This window comes from Oryctolagus cuniculus, chromosome 12 (assembly GCF_964237555.1).
Source record: "Oryctolagus cuniculus chromosome 12, mOryCun1.1, whole genome shotgun sequence".
Taxonomy (NCBI): Eukaryota; Metazoa; Chordata; class Mammalia; order Lagomorpha; family Leporidae; genus Oryctolagus; species Oryctolagus cuniculus.
In genome coordinates, this window is record NC_091443.1 from 105,448,751 (window position 1) to 105,468,325 (window position 19,575).

Below are 19,575 nucleotides of genomic sequence, written 5' to 3' on the forward strand. Positions count from 1 at the left end.
ACACTCACTTTCTTCCCTGAACTATTAAACCAGCATTTGATGCTACGCCTCGGGCCTTCGGTTAGCTCCCGCGCTACAAGAGCGATGTGGCTGTATTACCAACACGGCTCTCTAAGCGGCCAGAAAGGCAAGCCCATGGCCCTGTGTGGTGACCCCAGCCCAATCCTGATTGCTGGCGTCAGCCACGCCAGCAGCCTGGCTGACCTGACGCAGCACTCCAATCAAAAGCCAGTACCAGGCCGGCGCCGCGGCTCACTAGGCTAATCCTCCGCCTAGCGGCGCCAGCACAACGGGTTCTAGTCCCGGTCGGGGCGCCGGATTCTGTCCCGGTTGCCCCTCTTCCAGGCCAGCCCTCTGCTGTGGCCAGGGAGTGCAGTGGAGGATGGCCCAGGTGCTTGGGCCCTGCACCCCATGGGAGACCAGGAAAAGCACCTGGCTCCTGGCTCCTGCCATCGGATCAGCGCGGTGCGCCGGCCGCAGCGCGCCGGCCGCGGCGGCCATTGGAGGGTGAACCAACGGCAAAGGAAGACCTTTCTCTCTGTCTCTCTCTCTCACTGTCCACTCTGCCTGTCAAAAAAAAAAAAAAAAAAAAAAGCCAGCACCAGCCCCAGTTCTCTCTGTGCTACACCAGTCAGGACGGGCCGGGCTGTGCTACAGCAATAGCCAATGCCAACAGTCCAGGGCCTTCACACACCACGATGTGGCATCCCCGCTCCGTGTCCACAGTCAGCCACAAGCTCTGCTCAGCACCAACCTCAACGCAGGACCTCACCTCCGGGCGTGGTGACTGTCCTTAGGGCCCAGGGGAAGGCAGCCGCTGACTCTTAAAGCTTCCACACGCATTTCTCTGGCCAAACAAGCCACAGGGCTATGCTTTACTATGCATGGGCAGCGGAGTGCCCAGGAAGAGAGCGAGCCAGAATCGTCAGGAACAGAACTCACAACCAGCAGCCGTGGACGGGTTACTATATCCCAGCGTAACTCATTCCCAGTTACCAACTTTCACTATTGCAAAGATCTTACAGCGAGCCCTGATCTGCCTGTGCCAGGCCCTGCACTGGAGACACAACAAACAAACCTAAATCCTTGCCCTCCTAGGATTCGTATCTGTGAGGCCTTGTTCAACCAGACTAGCTTCCCTCTGTCCCCTAATCCGTTCATCAAGCATTGACTCAGCACCCAGTGATGGGCCAGCCACTGTGGCAGACTCAGAAGGCTACCTACCCGGGGGACCAGGTGCAGGTGAAAGGTACACCACGCACCACGCCCCCCCACCCCCACCCCGAGCTGGGTGACAATGCTCGGAGGACGAGGATGCCAGATTTCAGAGACGCCTTCCGGTGATCCTCAGACTGTGTTCCGAGGAACCCTTGGAGGTTCCAGCAGGTATCTCGGGGCCACACTGGGGGTGAGTCAGCTGTCATGCCCCTCCCTTGCTCCTAACTGATCGCATGCACTTAACCTTCACATTAGAGTTGATTTAAAGGATTCTGCACTTTTGAGAAGGGGGGATGGTGGGGGAGGGGGAGTCCAGTAATCCTGTCTGGTGCTATATTATATATACGTGCAGGCAAACACACAACATGTTAAGTGATTTACCAAGGTGGAAGTGTGAGTCCAAGTCATGCCAAGGCGGGAAGCAACTGTTTCGGTCTGCCTTAAACTCAGAACACTTTTCCTTCCTCCCCTCTCCTCTCCCCCGCCCCTTTCTTTTAATTTAACACTGAGCCTTCAGGGTAAACTTGGAAAACTAAGTTGGGGCAGCTGGGGCTTTTCCCAGCCAGTTTGAGAACACACACGCCTCCCAGCTGGCGCGTCCTCGCCCAGCCCCACCCAGCAGCACAGAGTCCCTGGTGCAGCCCTCATTTCTGGACCACGTGTGTCAGGGTGTGAGGCAGGGCTCACTGGGGGACTCCCGTGTGAGAAATGCCCCCAGACCAGTTCCGTGTGCCGTGGCTGGAGCTAGGAACGCCATCACAACCTCGCGGGGACCTCAGTGCTGCAGAGAGAGCATCAGAGAGCTAACAAACAAAGGGCTTTTAGCAGCTGGCAAGACGCATCAATTTCGCCTCTAGCCCTGGTCAGGAAAAAAAAATCATATCTTTAAAATCCGAAAGATCCATAACACCCAAGGTCTTCTGACCATGAAGAGCTACACACATCCTCACTGAATTCATCGGAAATGCGAATAAACTGTTGATCTATCCGTTCCCTGGTGACTGGCATGTTGTCACATGGTCCCGGAACTACACAAATCTCTCCGACACACACAATAAAAACCAGACTTTATTTACCAGACGCTGAAACCTTTCCCCACAAGCTCCAGGAACCTAAGGCGATCTCCAAATTTGTTCTTCCTGCAGACTCACTCCCCTCTCTGCCTCTACCCTCCTCTGCTTTACAAAAAAAAAAAAAGGCACCCCAGGGTGGGAGGTGGGGGAATCCCTTTCCACATACCATCTCCCTCTCATTCACTTGGCGTGGTTTCAACAGTCCCCGAGATACGGCTGCCAGACCCAGCTCCTGGCCTGGCCAAAGGCATCCCGTGGCCACGGCAGCCAGCTGTCGTCTACCTGCATGGCAAGCTCCTGTGTTTCTGAGAGTCTCAGATTTGGGAAGAACCGGGCCATTTCCGGATCGCGCCCAGCAGGGAGCGGTGGCACAGGCAGGCTGCTTGCTGGAGGAAGGGGCGTACACCCGGCCGCAGCCGCTGGCTGCCCAACTTCTGCCAACTCTGCCCCTCACGCACAGAACCACAGCAGAGCCCCTGGCAAGGCACCCCCAAGCCCCAGCCACAAGGGTGGGCGCTCGGTTCCACGGGCTCCGGGCGACACCACCCCATCCGCAGGCGAAACGGCGTGAAGCCTCGGCCGCTCGGATCGTTCCTAGCGGAGACTGAATCTTAGACCCTCCTCCCCTTGGATCCTCGCCGGATGCCACTCATTCCCCACGGGGAGGAGTACCTGAGCCCCCCCCACCGACCTCCCCACTGTGCGTACAACCCACAATCTCGCAGCCAGACCACGCCAGTCGGAGCGCGAGCAAGAGTTACGCGCCCTAAATGCCACCGGAAGCGCCCTGCACCCCTCCGGGAGCAGACCAGCGGCGGCCGGGATGGGTCCGCGGGCCCCAGGGGGACGCGCGCCCTGGGCGAGACGGCAGCGGGGCAGGTGGCGCAGGCGGATCGCAGGCGGACTGAGCGCGCGCCCCGCGGCCAAGCCCGGCCTGGGTGGGTTCCAGCAGGTGAGGGAGGCTGCGCCAGCGGGTCTCCTCGGGACGAGCCCATTGCACACCCACGTGACCGGACAGCTCGATGCAAGGATCGGAGACAGGGCTCGGTCCACCTGGGGTTTGTCCAGCTTTCCACCTCACTTTGCACCTCTGACGTGCCTGGCTTTGGGCACGGATCGTTCGCACATTTAACCCTCCAAACACCGTTTTCCATAGCAAATTCGTAACCAGGAAACTTGCCCCAAACTGCACAATTTTTTTTTTTTTTTTTGGTCCCGTTGTTTCTCTCCCCGAATCCCTGATCTCGCCACCAGGCACCAGGTACGACGAAGCCCAGCATGCCACACACCTCCTCCACCCAGCGCGGGAAGGGTCCCCCGCAGCCTGCAGTGCCCGGGGCCGAGCGCGGGCAGGGGGCGCGCCTGCAGCTCCGGACTTCGCAGACCCGCGCGTGTGCACCGAGCCGCGGGTACACCGCGAACACACCCCGCACACGCGCGCACGTGCGCTCCCACCCGGCCCGGGCTCTCCGAAGTTACCTCCGAGGCTCCCACGGCGCAGGGCCCATGCGATACCCCACTGTCTCCCGCCGCGCTTCGGTGGGCGTCCGCTCGGGCTCCAAAGCCGCGCCTCCGGGGAGGCTGCCGGGACTGCACCCTCGGGGGCTGGGGCAGCTTCGGCCTCTGCCGCCCCCTGCCCTCACCTGCGCAGCGCCCACCTGGCCGTAGCCCGGGCAGAGGCCGGCGCACGGCGGCTGGCGCGCGCGCTGGGGCTCCTCGGGGGCAGCGGGCAGCCTGCTCCGGCTCGCATGGCGCTCGGGCTCCCAGCGGCTCCGGGACGCAGCCCCAGTCCCCCCGGGTGGCCCCAGACTCGGTCTTTGTGTCTCGGCCGGCGCCGCGTCACGGGCTTGGAGGCTGCGAGCAGCGCGGGCCGGGAACCCGGCGGCGGAGAACCGGGCCGGGCTGCTCCATCACCGCCCGCCCGGGGCGCGCAGGCTGGCAGGGCGCACGGGCGGCGACTGCGCGCGCCCCGGGGGGCGGAGGGGGCGGGCCCGGAGAGCGCCAAGGCGGCGGGAGCGCCAAGGGGGTGCCCTGTCCCAGGCTGCGGCCCGGGAAGGGGAGAGCCTCGGCGCCGCCAGGGCCCCCGGGAGGCGACGTCCCTTCGGTCCCGGTCGAGGCTGCAGCGCTGCGGGCAGAGCGAGCCTCGGAGGCTGCGCGCTGGAGGGAGCCGGGTGGCCAGAGCCACCCGCAAGGCTCCAGTCTCCCCCACTTCCCTACGCTGAAGGTGACTGCGGCCCCCAGTGGCCAAGTCGGGGCGAGCCGCGTCCTGGGCTCTCCTCTTCCCGGCTGCCCCGGGCTGGCCCTGTCCCGAGCTTCCGCAGTGCTTTGCAAAAATCAGGGCGAAGTGGTCACTTCGTTCATTGATTGTTTTTTTTTTTTTCCCCTCTTGGCCGGTGTCAGCTTAATTGGTGCCCAGATTGGCGAGACTGGCGGCCACGTGACTGCCCTTTCGCCCACCCTCCTCGTCTGCACACGCGCGCTCGCGCGCACACACACACATGCCTTGTGCCCAGACCCAGGGTAGATTTTCCAAAAGTCCAGTTGGCTACACGGGCCAGCCCTGGAGGACTCCCGCCAGTCGCCCGTGCGCTGCAGTGGGGCCGGAACGCAGCCTCCGCCTCTGCGGCCCGCGTGCGTCTGGAGCGGGTCCCTGCGGCGGCGAAGCTCACACCCACAGCACTTTGGAAACCGGTTCAGCTTCAGACCAGAAGAACCTCGGAAGGCACTCAAAGCCTCCGCTGAGACTGGACCAGGACGCAGGCCAGGCGCCCCCTGCGCCGGGGCGCGGCCGGTGGCTTTCCCATGAGCGGGGTCCTGCTCCCTGGGATCCGAGCGCCGGCTCGGGCGAGGGGCTGGCGGCCCGCAGGACTCCATTTCAGAGCCTCGCTTTTGGCGCCGCAGCAGCTCCGGACCGGAGCGAGCCTGCAGTTGCACAGACACGGTGCAGAACGCCTCGTTCCCAGCCACGCTCTCTGCCCCCAAGTTTGAAAATCCGTTTGCCTTTATATTTTAACTGCACTGTGGGGCAAGTTCAGTGGCATTCTAGGGAAGGCAAAGGGATTTGAAAAAGTAAAATAGGGTTCGTCACCGTGGCTCACTTGGCTAATCCTCCACCTGCGGCGCTGGCATCCCATATGGGCGCCGGGTTCTAGTCTTGGTTGCCCCTCTTCCAGGCCAGCTCTCTGCTGTGGCCAGGGAGGGCAGTGGAGGATGCCCCAAGTGCTTGGGCTTTGCACCCCACGGGAGACCAGGAGGAAGCACCTGGTTCCTGGCTTCGGATCAGTACAGTGCGCCGGCCGTAGCGGCCATTTGGGGGGTGAACCAATGGAAGGAAGACCTTTCTCTCTGTCTCTCTCTCACTATCTGTAACTCTATCTGTCAAAAAAAAAAAAAAAGGAAAATAGAGGTGAAGTTTGAGCGACTCCCTACGCCTTGTCTCACATTCAATATTTGTAAATAGTGCGGGCTCTGTCTTGTGGTCCCAATAGCGCTTGTGGCAAAGGGAGCATGAGTGTTTGGATCCGTGTATAGTTTTTTTTTTAATTTTTTAAAACATTTATTTATTTATTTATAAGACAGAATTAGAGAGAGAAAGGGATCTTCCATTGCTGGTTCACTCCCCAAATGGCTGATTCAGCCAGGGCTGGGCCAGGCTGAAGCCAGGAGCCAGGAGATTGTTCCAGGTCTCCCATGTGGGTGCAGGGACCCAAGTACCTGGACCATCTTCTGCTGCGTTTCTTGGTGCATTAGCAGGGAGCTGGATCAGAAGTGGAACAGGCAGGACTCCAGCCGGAGCCCAAGTTGTTGTTGTTGTAATATCCTATTTCTGGGGCCGATGCTGTGGTATAGTGGGTAAAGCTGCTGCCTGCAGTGCTGGCATCCCATATGGGCACTGGTTCGAGTCCCTGGTGCTCCACTTCCAATCCAGCTGCCTGCAATGCTCTGGGAAAGCAGTAGAAAATAGTCCAAGTCCTTAGGCCCCTGCACCCACGTGGGAGACTCAGAAGAAGCTCCTGGCCCCTGGCTTCGGATGGGCGCAGCTCCACCTGTTGCAGCCAACTGGGGAGTGAACCAGCAGATGGAAAACCTCTCTCTCTCTCTCTCTCTCTCTCTCTCTCTTTCTGCCTCTCCTTCTCTCTCTGTGTAACTCCGACTTTCAAATACATAAATAAAACTTTTAAAAACAATATCCTATTTCTATCACCTTTTTGAAGGCCCTTCACATACACAATTTCAAAATGTTTTGCACCTGGGATAAATTTAAAGTTCATTTTTTCCACAAATTCTTTGCCATATCCCCATCTAGTTCTCCCAGAAATGAGAATAGCAGAACCTGTGTCGAACGCTCGGGAAAGGAAGCCCTGTGGTGCCTGCCTTTTCCCCTGCTCTTTCTCCCATTCCTTTGCGACGCACCAACACCAAGGCCAAATTTTAGGAGGGAAAGCCTGCAGCTCAGGATGGGTAAGAAAAAAACATTTTTTTCCTCCCCAGGTTCAGCTTGGGCAGGAGGTCTATTTGACATCCTTTCTGGAAAATCCATTTGGAGCACAGAAAACAGCAAGAAGCAGTGTCTCTGGCCCTGCCGTCACCCAGTTCCAGCCAGAAGTTGGCGATTAATGTGTGCACATACAAAAAGTGAGTAGCAGGCCCCTTCCCATCCTGGGTGCCGGTTTCCCCCCCAAGCCTGCACCCCGGAACCCTTCTTCAGGCCTCAAGAAATATTCCTCCCACTTCCTCACCCCTTGCCAAGAGTGCACCTCTCAGCCAGGTGCCGCCCTCAGGGGCACTTGGGCGGCTGGCGTCCTGCACCCCTCGAAGTTTCCACATCCTTATCCTTGCCTCGTCCTGCCCACCTGGGGAGACGAGACTTCTGCCTGTGCAGGATCAGATCAGTCACGGTCACCACCGCTCTATGGACTCGAGGCGTGAGTTGGGGTGGGGGCATATTTAAGTGTGTGGCACTGTGCCCCCAGGAGAGGCAGACTGTGGGCTGGCAACAGACCATGAAGGCAGGCATGGCCCCAGCCCCCAGTGTCCAGGAAGCATCCATGTCCCCTGTGGGTCCAGCGACACCCCCACATGTCACTTCACAACACCGTTAGCCAGTTGTGGATATCCAAGGTGTTGAAGGGAGACGGCACTGTACTTGGAAGCTGAAGATCTGGCTTTAGACCTTTGTTAAATGATATAAGTCACTTCCATGAGCTTGGACAACTGACTTCCTGTTTTGGATCTCTAGCCCTTGAAATGGAGGGTCCTACTTATAGTAAGTATTTGAACTTGGCAATGTTACCAAATGAGGCAGATTTCCCAGTGCCCCTAAATCAAGTCCAGTCTTTGGAGCCAGCCTGGAGGCACAGGGCAACCTCCATTTCTGTCTCCCCCATCAAGGGTCTGGTTGGTCGAGAGAAGTCAGGACACTTGTCATTGGTGGGGTCTTCAGCAGGACCACAGGTATGGGGAACAGTCCAGAAAACGGATGTTGTCATCCTCGGACCCCTTTGCCTCCTAAAGCCGCCCTCTCTTCTCTTCCCCTTCCTTCTCCCATGCTTTGGTTCTGTGAGGGGATGTGATGTTGGTCATGTCCGCCATCTGTAGGTCACAGTCCTTTTGGTCCATGCGTGGCTCAGCTGGGGAGTCTCGGTGTAGGGGAAGTGGATTTGGGTCCCTTGTTGATGAAGCCCATGACAGCTATTTAAGGAACAGCGATTTGCGAACCTGACTTTTAGGGCTGGAACCCATTGGTAAAGGACAAAGTGGGGAGGTCTAGAGGGGAGGAACAGGCAAGAGCAGGGTGCTCTGCACTTCTGGGGGTGTCATAGGGAGACTCCATTAAGAAGGCATCAGCCTTATTTCTGAAATCTGAATGCCTTCCATTCAGCTAAAGTTGAGTAGGAAGCCCTATAAGGCGTCCATGTGATACATCGGTCTACTCAATAAAAGAACCCCAAGGTCAAAGGAGATGTGTCTTTAGTCTGATCTGTGCTGTTTTGTGAGCAGATAAAGCCAGGCCCTCTCTCAGCCACCGGCAATAAAGGTATCAGTGTGCGGCGCTCCTCCGTCAGCACTCGCTCTGATACAACAAGGCTACCACAGATCTTTGCCTAAAGAAGTTTGAGATGTGGGGCTGGCACTGTGGCGCAGGAGGCTAAGCCTCAACCTGTGGCACTGACATCCCATGTGGGCACCAGTTCGTGTCCTGGCTGCTCCACTTCTGATCCAGCTCTCTGCTATGGCCTGGGAAGGCAGTAGAAGATGGCCCACGTGCTCGGTCCCCTGCACCCATGTGAGAGACCTGGAAGAAGCTCCTGGCTCCCAGCTTCACATGGGCTCAGCTCTGGCCATTGCAGCCATTTGGGGAGTGAACCAGCAGACGGAAGACCTCTGTCTCTCTCTGTCTGTAACTCTACCTCTCAAATAAATAAATAAAATCTTTAAAGGGGGGGGGGTGGATTCTGGGATGTGCAGAAGAGTCCCTGATCCCCCTGGCTGCCAGCTTGGATGGCCACATGAGTGATACTTCTTCTTGGACAAGCTGCCCCAAAGGAGCAAAAAGGGGGAACAGTTGGCAGAGGAGAAGAGGAGCTTCATGCTGTCCTGGGCGAGTGCGTTCATTTCAGCACATGAAGTGGAGAGCGATGAGATGCACCATCCTGCTCCGAGAGTGAGTGAGGACATCCACAGATTGCAGGCGCTGTGGTTTGTGGGACTCAGTGCATCCCATTGTCTGTTGATTGAGTGCCCAAAGGGGATAAGTCATGCACCTTGCTAAGGAAAAACCCGACTCCTCCTTCCTGAGTGCATGATTGCCCAAGGATGCTTACATAAGGCTCAGACGTCATGGCTTGTGTTGAGAGATGAAGTGGAAATTGAGTTCCCGAGAGAGGTGTGTAGATCTCTCGGACATTTCATCCCAACAGCATCCAACCACCCAATAACATCCAAGTGAAAGGGAAAGCAGAGGCGTGCACTTTCTGTGTGGACTTTGATCTCTGCTCTGTCCCACGCAACGAACCAGGGCTGGAAACAGGGTCAGAGCCCATACGTTTGCACCAGGTATCAGGTTTGCAGGTGTCCTTGTGAGAATTCCATCACACGACTTTCATCCATATCTAAGTCCTTGGCACCTAGTGCAGGTCCCGGGACGTAAGAGGGAGGTGTACGGCACCTGTTTGCGGGATCACCTGTGTGTTTCTAGGGTGTTTTATCCGGGCAGTCCCCAGCCCGCGCTCATCACAATACCCCGCTGATGAGCAAGGGCTGGGTCTGTGTGTTTATTTCTTATCGCGACTTGGCAGACGGGAGAAGAAATCATGGCACCAAGAATGAAACGACTTCACCAAGGTCGTTTGGACAGCGGCACTTCTCTAACGCTGATCTCACATTTTCTCCGCGAGATTGAGCTTCAGCAAGAAATCGGATCTCAACTCAGCGGCCCTAAATAACGCTGCCCGCCAAGGAGAGCTCAGGGGAGGGAAACTCGACCAGAAGGGTACTTAAGGAAAATCTATTTATGCTGTGCTTGGATTGCTGGTGTTTCCAGTGCTGTTTTGGGAGCAGATAAAGCCAGGCCACTCCAGCTGAAGGTCTGGGAACAGTCTCATCCTGAGCTCTCCATCATTCCACTACCTGTTATCTGGATCCCTGAGACACACAAAAATATTTTTAGAGTTAGCACAGGTGGGCAGGCCTCCAGGTTTCCACTGCAGTAACCATCTCCTTAGCCTATCGGGGCTGCCCGACACACCTGGACCATCCAGAATTATCTACCGGCTAAGCAGAAGACAGCTTTGTTGGCTCTGGATCACAGAGCGGCGCCCAAAGTCAGTTCGCTCCAGGCCAGCCATCATGCATCACGCCCCCTGCTGGCTGCACCTGAATGCCGCGGTGAGCCCCGCACTGCGCACTAGGGTTCTGTCTTGATCCTCACAAGGCCTCACAAAGTAGGCAGTGCCGCCGGTCCTGCCATATGAGGCACAGAGAGGTTCAGTTACATCCCTACAGCCACACAGCTCGCAGGAGTCGGAGCAGGAATTCCAACCCTGACAACTTGGCTCTCAGTGCCTCTGTAGGGTAGGAATGGCGGCACTGCCTGCTCTGTGGGGCTTTGTGGTGTCACTTTGCTTCTTGTTAAATAAGGTGCTTAATGTACTGCTGTGAACTGGTAATAGATATCATGATATAAAAATTTTAAGTTTTTTAATTTATTTGAATTAGCAGTGTGACAGAGAGAGAGAGTCTTACACCTGCTGGTTCACCCCCTCACACACACACAATGGCCACAACAGCCAGGGCTGAGTCAGGAGCTCCATCCCGTCTCCTCCGCGGGCGGCAGGGACCCCAGCACTTGGGCCATCTTCTGCGGCTTTCCTGGGCTCCTTAGCAGGGAGCCGGATTGCAAACAGAGCAGCAGGGACTTGAACCAGTGCCCTGATGTGGGACGCTGGCGTCACAACGATACCTTACCCTGCTGGGGCGCAACGCCGGCCCCGAGTTAACATACTCAGACAAATCATTCCGCTCCTTTACAAAGCAGGTAGTTGGAAGATAGATTCTTAACAGTAGAACCCCTGAGTCAAAGGGCATGTGAAATTGTGGTTTATAAATCTCGAGCGTTCACCACCCACTTGAGGTCGCATCAATGCACCAGCTCCTCCGGGTACGACGCCTGCCCTGCCCTGTCCCTGTTTTATCTCCCTCTGCGGCCATTTTCTTCCTCACCTCTTATCTGCACATTGAGCTTTCATTAAACACAGCTGACTGTTTCGCTCCATTTTTTTTTTTTTTTTTTTGCAACCGTGGCATATCCTTGGCACGATCTAATGGCAGTATTTTCCCCATGCGTTTCTTCACTCGCCATTTCTTTTTCTGCCCATCCTCTCCTCCTAACTTTGGCACAGCTCCTGTTCCGATCCCTTGCTGGTTGCTCATGGCCGAGTGAAATTTATCTTTGCGTCTCTGAAGCTGTTAACTGACCAGGGACTATTCCAAGGGCCACCTCCTGCCAGCACACCGCTGGAGGAAAACAGTGTGTTCTACAGCACGGTGGGGTGACTGTGGTTCCCGATAACCTTCTCTGTACTTTGTGAACATTTAGGGGAGAGGAGCTCCTGGGCTCCACGTGTGGGGTGATGACAGAAGACAGCAGAGAGCAGGGTTGATTGTCACGATTGGATCTGCGTGTAGTATGTTCTCACAGTGGATCCCCTAAATGCGTACTATCATTACAAGAGAATGAAGACATATTTAATGCTAATAACCTGATTGGCTCATCACCCGTTGAATACGTGGATCGGTGCCTTAAAAATAAGTACACTTAAAAATAAAAATTTTAAAAATCACATCAAGCTTTTCAAAGAAACTTTCATAAAAATTTGGCAGAGTAGCCGTACGCTAGCTGAACATAGCACTAACTCTACCTTTCAAATATATCAATAAATATTTTTAAAAATTTAAATATCTGCCCTTGGGGTCAGCCTTGTAGCTAAAGTGCCACCTGTAACACCAGCATCCCAGAGTCCCGGCTGCTCTAATTCTGATCCAGCTCCCTGCTAGTGCACCTGGGAAAGCAGCCAAAGATGGCCCAAGTGCTTGGGCCCCTGCACCCATGTGGGAGACCCAGATGGAACTCCAGGCTCCTGGCTTCAGCCTGGCCCAGCCTTGGCCATTGCAGCCATTTGGGGAGTGACTCAATGGATGGATGACCTCTCCCCATCCCCTCCCTGTCACTCTGCCTTTCAAGAAAATAACTAACTCTTACCAGTCAATACTCAGCCTTGCGAGGACAAAGCAAACAAGGGAGAACTTCAGTCCTAGGGAAAAGCTGTGTGCTGGAGGCCCGGGCATGGGGTCCCAGGCCCGGCTGGAGGTCGGCACACCCTCGCTCCGTTGGGTTCGCCAGGTTGCTTAAGGAAAGAAATTGCAGGGTAGGGGTGGGGCGTTGCCCACTTCCACTCCCTTCCTGTCTTGCAGAAGTCACAGTGGCTGGGCCTCTCCATCTCCCTTCCTCCCACCTCAACCTGACGCTCACTGCTAAGCAGTGGTGCACCCCAGCACCCCAGCTCCCGCCGCCTCTCTCCATGCCAGGACCAGCACAGGCAGGTGCCCGGCATCACGCTTCTCACACCGTGTGTGCTGCGCCCCAAACCACCACTTTTCTGGTTTGGGACCGAGGGTGCATTGTCTTCCTTGGAGAGGGCTGGCTTCGCTGGAGTCTGTCAGGGCCACTGTCTGCACCCCGCACCCTCCCCCGGCCCTTGGCTACAGTTGGATGCGGAAGCCCTCGCTTCCTCCTTGATCCTCTGAGATGGATTCTGTGTTACTTTGGATTGTTTGCAGCTGATTTCTAAGAGAAGGGAAGGGCCGTGACCTCTGTAGCCTTCTAGCCTAGAAGGTCAAAGCCGAGAGTTGCCCAAGGAGAGCATGTCCAGACAGGACGCTGTCCACTGCGAGGGCCACCTCCTTCCTGCCGAGCTGATGGGGGCGGGACAGGCATCAGGCACTTGCAATGATTGGAGCCTGCAGGAGGGGCGGGACCCTTTGCGAGGATGTGCCTCTGCCTCTCTCTGCCGGGGCTGCTCCAGGTGGGTCACCCACTCCCTGCAGGTGTGCGTGGCAGCCAGGAGCGAGCCAGTGGCTCCCTGCCCACAGCGGGAGGCAGCCAGAAAGGAGAGAGGAGGCACATCCTGTGGTGCATTCCAACAGAGTAATTGTCTGTCTGCTGAATTCGATAGCGAACAAGATCGGTTTGTATTTCCGTGTGTTTTTATCGCTGTAATTTTTTTTACTGTACTACTCCTAGAGTAATTTGAGTTATTGTAATTATGTTACCTGTGATTTATTTTTATTTTACTATATAAAGGTCTTGGTTTAAGCAAATTGGAAATTAAAGGAAGGAAAAAAAAAAAACCTGCCTGGTCTTTCCCATTAGGAACTGTGTTGGTAGTGTGGGATAGACTACCTACCCCTACCTGATCATGGACGCATCCCTGGCACGGCGTGTTCTGTGAGACCAGCATTAGAGAGCCGTGAAGTAAGGATGCTAACAGCTGGGAGGGGAGCAAAGCTCAGAGCTGGTCTAAAGCCTGTTCTAATGGCACAAAGATGGGAGCCCAGCTGTGGGTAGTAGGCTAAGCCTCTGCCTGCAGCACCAGCATCCCGTTTGGGCGCCAGTTCGAGTCCTGCTGCTTCAATTCCCATCCAGCCCTCTGCTATGGCCTGGGAAAGCAGTGGAAGATGGCCCAAGTGCTTGGGCCCCTGCACCTGCATGGGAGACCCAGAAGAAGCTCCTGGCTCCTGGCTTTGGACCAGCACAGCTCTGGCTGTTGCAGCCACCTGAGGAGTGAACCAGCAGATGGAAGATTCTCTCTCTCTCTCTCTCTCTCTCTCTCTCTGTAACTCTGCCTCTCAAATAAATTAATATTACAAAAAAAAAAAAAAAAAGACAGGAGCCCACTGGCCTACCAGTGCTGAGGGAGGCTGAGCAGACCCCCAAGCTGGGGCTTGGAGCTAAGAGACCAGAGCTGTGGCAGCCACTTAGCAGACGGTCAGGGCCAATGATCAGAACCGGGAGTGTCAGCCTGTCGGCCTGTCTGTGGCCGGTTCAAAGGCTGGCGAAGGGCTGGCACAGCAGCAGCCAACGTCTGCCTGCCTCAGAGGGCCAGTGCGAGCCGCTGCTGAGTCATTTAAACCAGCAAACCCTGCAGCTCCACAGAGAGGGAGGGCGTGGCTTGGTATTCACGGTACCATCGGCTCCCTCCCCGCCTGGTGCAGGAGCCACTTCCAGAGTCCCTGGACACCCAGGTGCTTTGGGCACTGCCGGTTCGCCCTGGCGAGGACGGCCACGCCCTCACCCACAGAGCCTGCCGGTGCGCCCTGGCGAGGACGGCCACGCCCTCACCCACAGAGCCTGCCGGTGCGCCCTGGCGAGGACGGCCACGCCCTCACCCACAGAGCCTGCCGGTGCGCCCTGGCGAGGACGGCCACGCCCTCACCCACAGAGCCTGCCGGTGCGCCCTGGCGAGGACGGCCACGCCCTCACCCACAGAGCCTGCCGGTGCGCCCTGGCGAGGACGGCCACGCCCTCACCCACAGTGCCTGCTGCCCACTCCCTGCCCTGTACCGCAGCTGGTCCACAGGGCCTTTACTGCCACCACCTGGTCCTCAGAGAGTACCATCAGCCCAAGCTCCAAGCATGCAGGGGAGGTTGTCACGGGGAGCTCACGGCCTGGCTTTTGTTTGCTTGTTGGTTGCATTTATTTATTTCTGTTACCTGCAGAATGCGGATAAATGAAACGCACGGGTGAAACAGGTTTGAGTGTTTTAAGAGTTGCTTTAGATTCACAGGAAAGTTGCAAATATAATACAGAGAGTTCCCCCATGCCTCACACCCAGTTCCCTTGTTGCTGGCGTCTCACATTATTAAGGGTCATTTAGGGGTCAGGGTTTGGTGGAGCTGTGAAGACACCTGCCTGGGATGTCAGCATCCCATACTGAGTCCTGGTTACGTTCAGAATTTAAGTTCTGGCTCCACTCCTGATTCCAGGTTCCTGCTGATGCACGGCAGGTGATGGCTTAAGTAGTTGGACTCCTGTCACACAGGGGGAGACCTGCATTGCAGGAATTTGGGGAGTGAATCTGTGAACGGAGGGTTTCTCCTTCCTCTCTCTCTCCCATCCCTCTGCCTTTCACATAAATAAATTAAAATTAACAGCATGTATGGCAGCTCCGTCATGACTGATGAACCCACGTGGGCGCACTGTCACCAGGTAAAGTCGTCCACTCGTGACACAGATGGCCCAGTGTCCCCCTCATGTCCGCTGCCTGGACCAGGACATCCTGCAGACCACGTGTACTCTCCAGGTCTCTGCTCCTCCTGGCTGTGGCTGTGTCTCAGACTTCCCTCGGCCGGGACGACCTTGGCAGCTGGAAGGTGCACGGACGAGGCCTTAGCACAATGTCCTTCCAATGGCACGGCCTGCTGTGCTCCCAGGATTCCACGAGGGCTGCGGGGTTCTGGGAGGAAGACCACAGAGGTCAAGTGTGGTTCCCTTCGTGCCGGGTCATGGGCTCCACTGCTGCTGCTGGCCCCGGTCCCCTGTGTGAGGAGGTGTGGGCCGCGTGTCTCCCCTGGGAAATGACTCTCTATTCCCCACCCCCCGTCGCTGTAATCCCTTAGAAGGGAGTCCCACGTGCAGGTCACAGGTAATAGGGGGAGGAATTAGGCTCCACCTCCATGCGAGAGGACTCCAGGGGTGTTCTGAGCCCTGAACACATTTCCAGAGAGCCTGGTGATCCCGACTCTCGTTGGCTGCCTTCCCTGGGACACGGGGAAGCTGACGCAAGATGCAGGACTTGGGGGGCGGGAGGGGGGGTCTCTAATTAGTGGCAGGAAGCCCTTCCAGGCAGCAGCCGCCATTCAGAGCCAGACAGTAACAAGCCGTTTCGGCAGGCAGCATGCGCCTATCGCCCGAGTGCCAGATGATCGCTTAGCCCTGCCCCAGCTGAGAACTATTGCACCAGTAAGAAGGGATTATTAACTGCAGTTAATAAGACGCACCCTGCAATGATGCCTGGGACTCTCCGTAATGTAATGGACAGATGCTTAACAGTTTCTGAAACTACGTGTTCTCCATCCTTATGACTGCTAAGGAGACAGAGCTGAACTATTTGGACTTGGCAACATTTGCAAGTCAAATCCGGACGTCTGAGTGGGCAGGAAAGATCAAACCAGCCTGCTGTCAGGAAATGAGCTCCAACCAAATGTCTGCTTGGTGTGGGAGGACAGGGCCAGGCCAGCGCCCCGCAAAGTGACCTGGGCGGCCGGCGTCCTGAGACCAGACAGCCATGTGCCGAAAGGGCAGATGTCCGATTCCCATGGAGGGTGGAGATTTTTGCCGGTTCCCCAAGGAAGCCCGCTGGTGTCCCAGGCCACACACGCGTCCAGATGGATGGGCTGGGGATGCAGGAGGAGGGGCTCACACCAGCCACGCGTGGCCTCTCGCGCAATATCAAGATTAAGGGTGAAGGTGCTGGGAGACCAGGCGTGCTTGTGAACTAAGAAGACACACCCCAGTGTTGCTGTCAGCCACCGGGATCCCAGCCCTCCTGCTGACCTGAACTTACAGCAGTCAGGGGTCTAAGGAGGGGACTTAAACAGTTTGTGTTGGGGGGGCACTGTGGTGTATCAGGAAAAGCCTCCGCCTGCAGTGGCGGCATCCCATATGGGCGCCAGTTCAAGTCCCGGTTGCTCCACTTCTGATTCTCGTGGGAGACCTGGAAGAAGCTCCTGGCAGCTGTTTCAGCCATTTGGTGAGCGAATCAATGGTCAGATCTCTCTCTCTGTTTTTCTTCTCTCTCTCTCTCTGTTTTTCTTCTCTCTCTCTCTCTGTAACTTTGCCTTTCAAATAAAATAAAAATCATTTTTTAAAAAGTTTGTGGAAAAATGGAATAAAAGATAAGCTTATTCCATTCTAAAACAGTTTTGGAATCCGATTCACATTTTCCGTGAATTTTTGGAAGATCTCTCAGGAGTGTGGAACCCAAACACTTTCTGAGCCAAAATAAATTTACCCTTGAGTTCGGTTTTCCAGAGACACTTGGCAGCACCCTCAGACTGTCAGATTCAGCCTCACTTTTCCCACTTCGACTCTAACTTCCTTGAGTATCTCAAATTACTTCCGTTACTGGCTTTCTCCCTTATCTCTGGACAAGAGGTCCTCAAAAATGTCAAGAAAAAGCACATATTTTAAAACAAAAAGCTATGCATGAATTTCCAATTTTTGTGCAGCAATAGACTTTTCTCATTCCAGTTTACGTGAACTAAGACACTCTTGTGCTCGCCTTGGTGATCAAACTCCATGACAACGATTTGGGGGAACCAGGCAGGACGACCAGGGAGGAGAAGGTGAGCAGGGAGTTGCTACTGACGACTCCTACACAGCCCTGCACTGTAGCCCCACCTCTCACCTCTCAATCCAGTACGTCCCTTTTCCCATGATGCACCTCTGTCTCTTCTGGGACCAGGAAGGAGGAGACGCCAGCAAGGCTACATGGAAGTTAAACTCCACATGGAGGAGTAGTGGAGCTCCCAGAAAGTGCGTGTGCCCTAAGCCCCACCCAGATGCCACCCTATTTGTATATTCAATTAGGGCACCACCCCCGACCTCGTGAAAAGGGTTACACAGGGAACCACCCTTTGATTTTTTGCATTTTGGCTTGTGGAGCTTGCTCATGGGTCCTTCTCTGGCCTCCTGCTGCTCCTCTCTTTCCCCCTGGTCTGCTCATGACAGGTGTCTCCCCGTGAGGTGGCCCACGCTCCTCTCACCTTTAACTCCTGCTCTTGTTACGGGTGAAGTGACGGAGGAGACAATGTTACTATCTCGGTTCTTTGTCTCACCTGGAAGAAGGACTTCCAAGTGGACACGCAGGGAGATTTAAAAAGCAAGATTTATTAGAGTCAAAGACCTCCAGCTAGAGGGCATGGAGGGGGCAGTGGAGTTTTTAAGCACAATTTTGAAAAAAAAAAAAAAAACTTGACAATCATTGACATTCAGTTACAAGGCGGGGACAAAGACCTGATTTCCTTTATCTTGGCTGGCTTGCTCCAGATAAAACAAAGAGCTATGGGAAGGGTGGGATAGCTAATTTACTTTACAGTGAACTCAGTAGGAATCTCCCTCCCTTCCTATTCTCCTGAGAAGACTGGAAGCTTTCAAAGAGCAGGCAGGTAGGCACTTTTGATCTTGCTGAAGACAACCCTTAGGGGAAAGCAAGCAGTCTGCACCCCAAATTTTCCCTGGGACCACCCTGGCTGCCTATTAACCCATCTGACTTCTCATACTCTAAGCCTGGCGCTGTGGCATAGCAGGTGAAGCACCCCCTGCAGTGCCAGCATCCCATGTGGGCACTGGTTCCTGTCCTGGCTGCTCCACTTCTGATCCAGCTCCCTGCTCATGCACCTGGAAAAAGCAGTGAAAGATGTTCCGAGTACGTGGGTCCCTGTATCTACATAGGAGACCTGGATGAAGCTCCTGGCTCCTGGCTTCTGCCTGGTCCAGCCTGGTCATTGTGGCTATTTGGAAAGCGAATCAACAGATGGAAGATCTCTCTCTCTCCCTCTCTCTGTGTAACTCTGACTTTCAAGTAAATAAATATACCTTATAAATAAATAAATGAATCCTGCTCTCACTCGTGCCCTGCATTTTTGTCTCTGCTTTGAATTCTTCTCTCGGTAGGGGCAAGGACCTGGAATAAAAATCAAGATACTTATACAGATGTGTGGAGATCTCTACGCTAACGTGAAGATGAAGACAACGGCCCTGTCCGAGTATGTGGCCGTCCTTAATGAGGTGGTCTGTCAGGGTAGGAGGAGACTAGCGACCCCTTGGAGGAGACCACAGAGCCGGCAGCTGATGGTGGCCAGCTGAGATTTTTGGTGGAAAACCCTGTTCTGTTGCAAATCAGTCTCTTTCCCCCTTACCCACGACTTCGACAAGAAACTCGTCAGATGTTTGAAGCTGACACAAGCTGTCCAATCTGGACTGAACTGAGCATTTGAAAGGTGATTCATAAAAAGGAAGAATGGGAAACCAAGACAGGACCTTTCCCAAAGCCGTTCACGGGGGTGTCTGGGGGGCTGCTGGAGCTGCCGCAGGGACCAGATCCCTGGGTGACGAGGGGGATCTCCCAGCGCGAACATAAAACCAACCACTATCTGAATCAGACACAAGTTTATGATATCTTTGAAAAGGCACAAAAAGAAAAAAAGATAAACAAAAAATAAATGAATTAATTAAAAAAGAATCATATATTTGTACATGGCCTTCCAACAAAGTAAACGCCTCTAATATGGACGAGCATTTGGGAGGTCTGGAGCAAGGCAGACAAAATAGTTGCTAGTTTTTCTACAAAATTTTCCCTGCAAGTATTACCACACTAAATGAGGGGGGGAGGAGGAGGAAGGGGAGGGGGAGGAGGTGGGGGGAGGGGGAGGAGGTTGGGGGGAGGGGGAGGAGATGGAGGAGGAAGAGGAGAGGGAGATGGGGGAGGAGGAGGGGGAGGGGAGGAGGAGGTGGAAGAGGAGGAGGTGGGGGGAGGGGGAGGAGATGGAGGAGGAAGAGGAGGAGGTGGAAGAGGGGGAGGAGGACGGGGGAGGTAGGAGGGGGGAGGGAGGGAGGCAGTTTTCCTCCCACCCTGTGGTACCTTTGTTTTTTAAATCCCCTCAGCTCTCTCCAGGTGTCTGTGTTGTCAGCATACAAGCCTGTAATTAAAGTCTGTGTTTCGA

At 55.3% G+C, this 19,575-nt stretch overlaps 1 protein-coding gene across 3 annotated transcripts in view; it reads right to left on the reverse strand.

Annotated features, from left to right (window-relative positions):
* The window catches only part of MINAR1 (membrane integral NOTCH2 associated receptor 1), a 33,975-nt gene extending 29,321 nt beyond the window's left edge, over positions 1-4,654 (reverse strand). For 2 of the 3 annotated variants that reach the window (XR_011380496.1, XM_070053396.1), the window contains exon 1: positions 3,771-4,654. The gene's annotated coding sequence lies outside the window, so the exon portion shown is untranslated. The remainder of the gene's footprint in view (positions 1-3,770) is intronic. The other variant, XM_070053395.1, reaches the window with a different exon arrangement.
* Between the last annotated feature and the right edge of the window lie 14,921 nt (positions 4,655-19,575).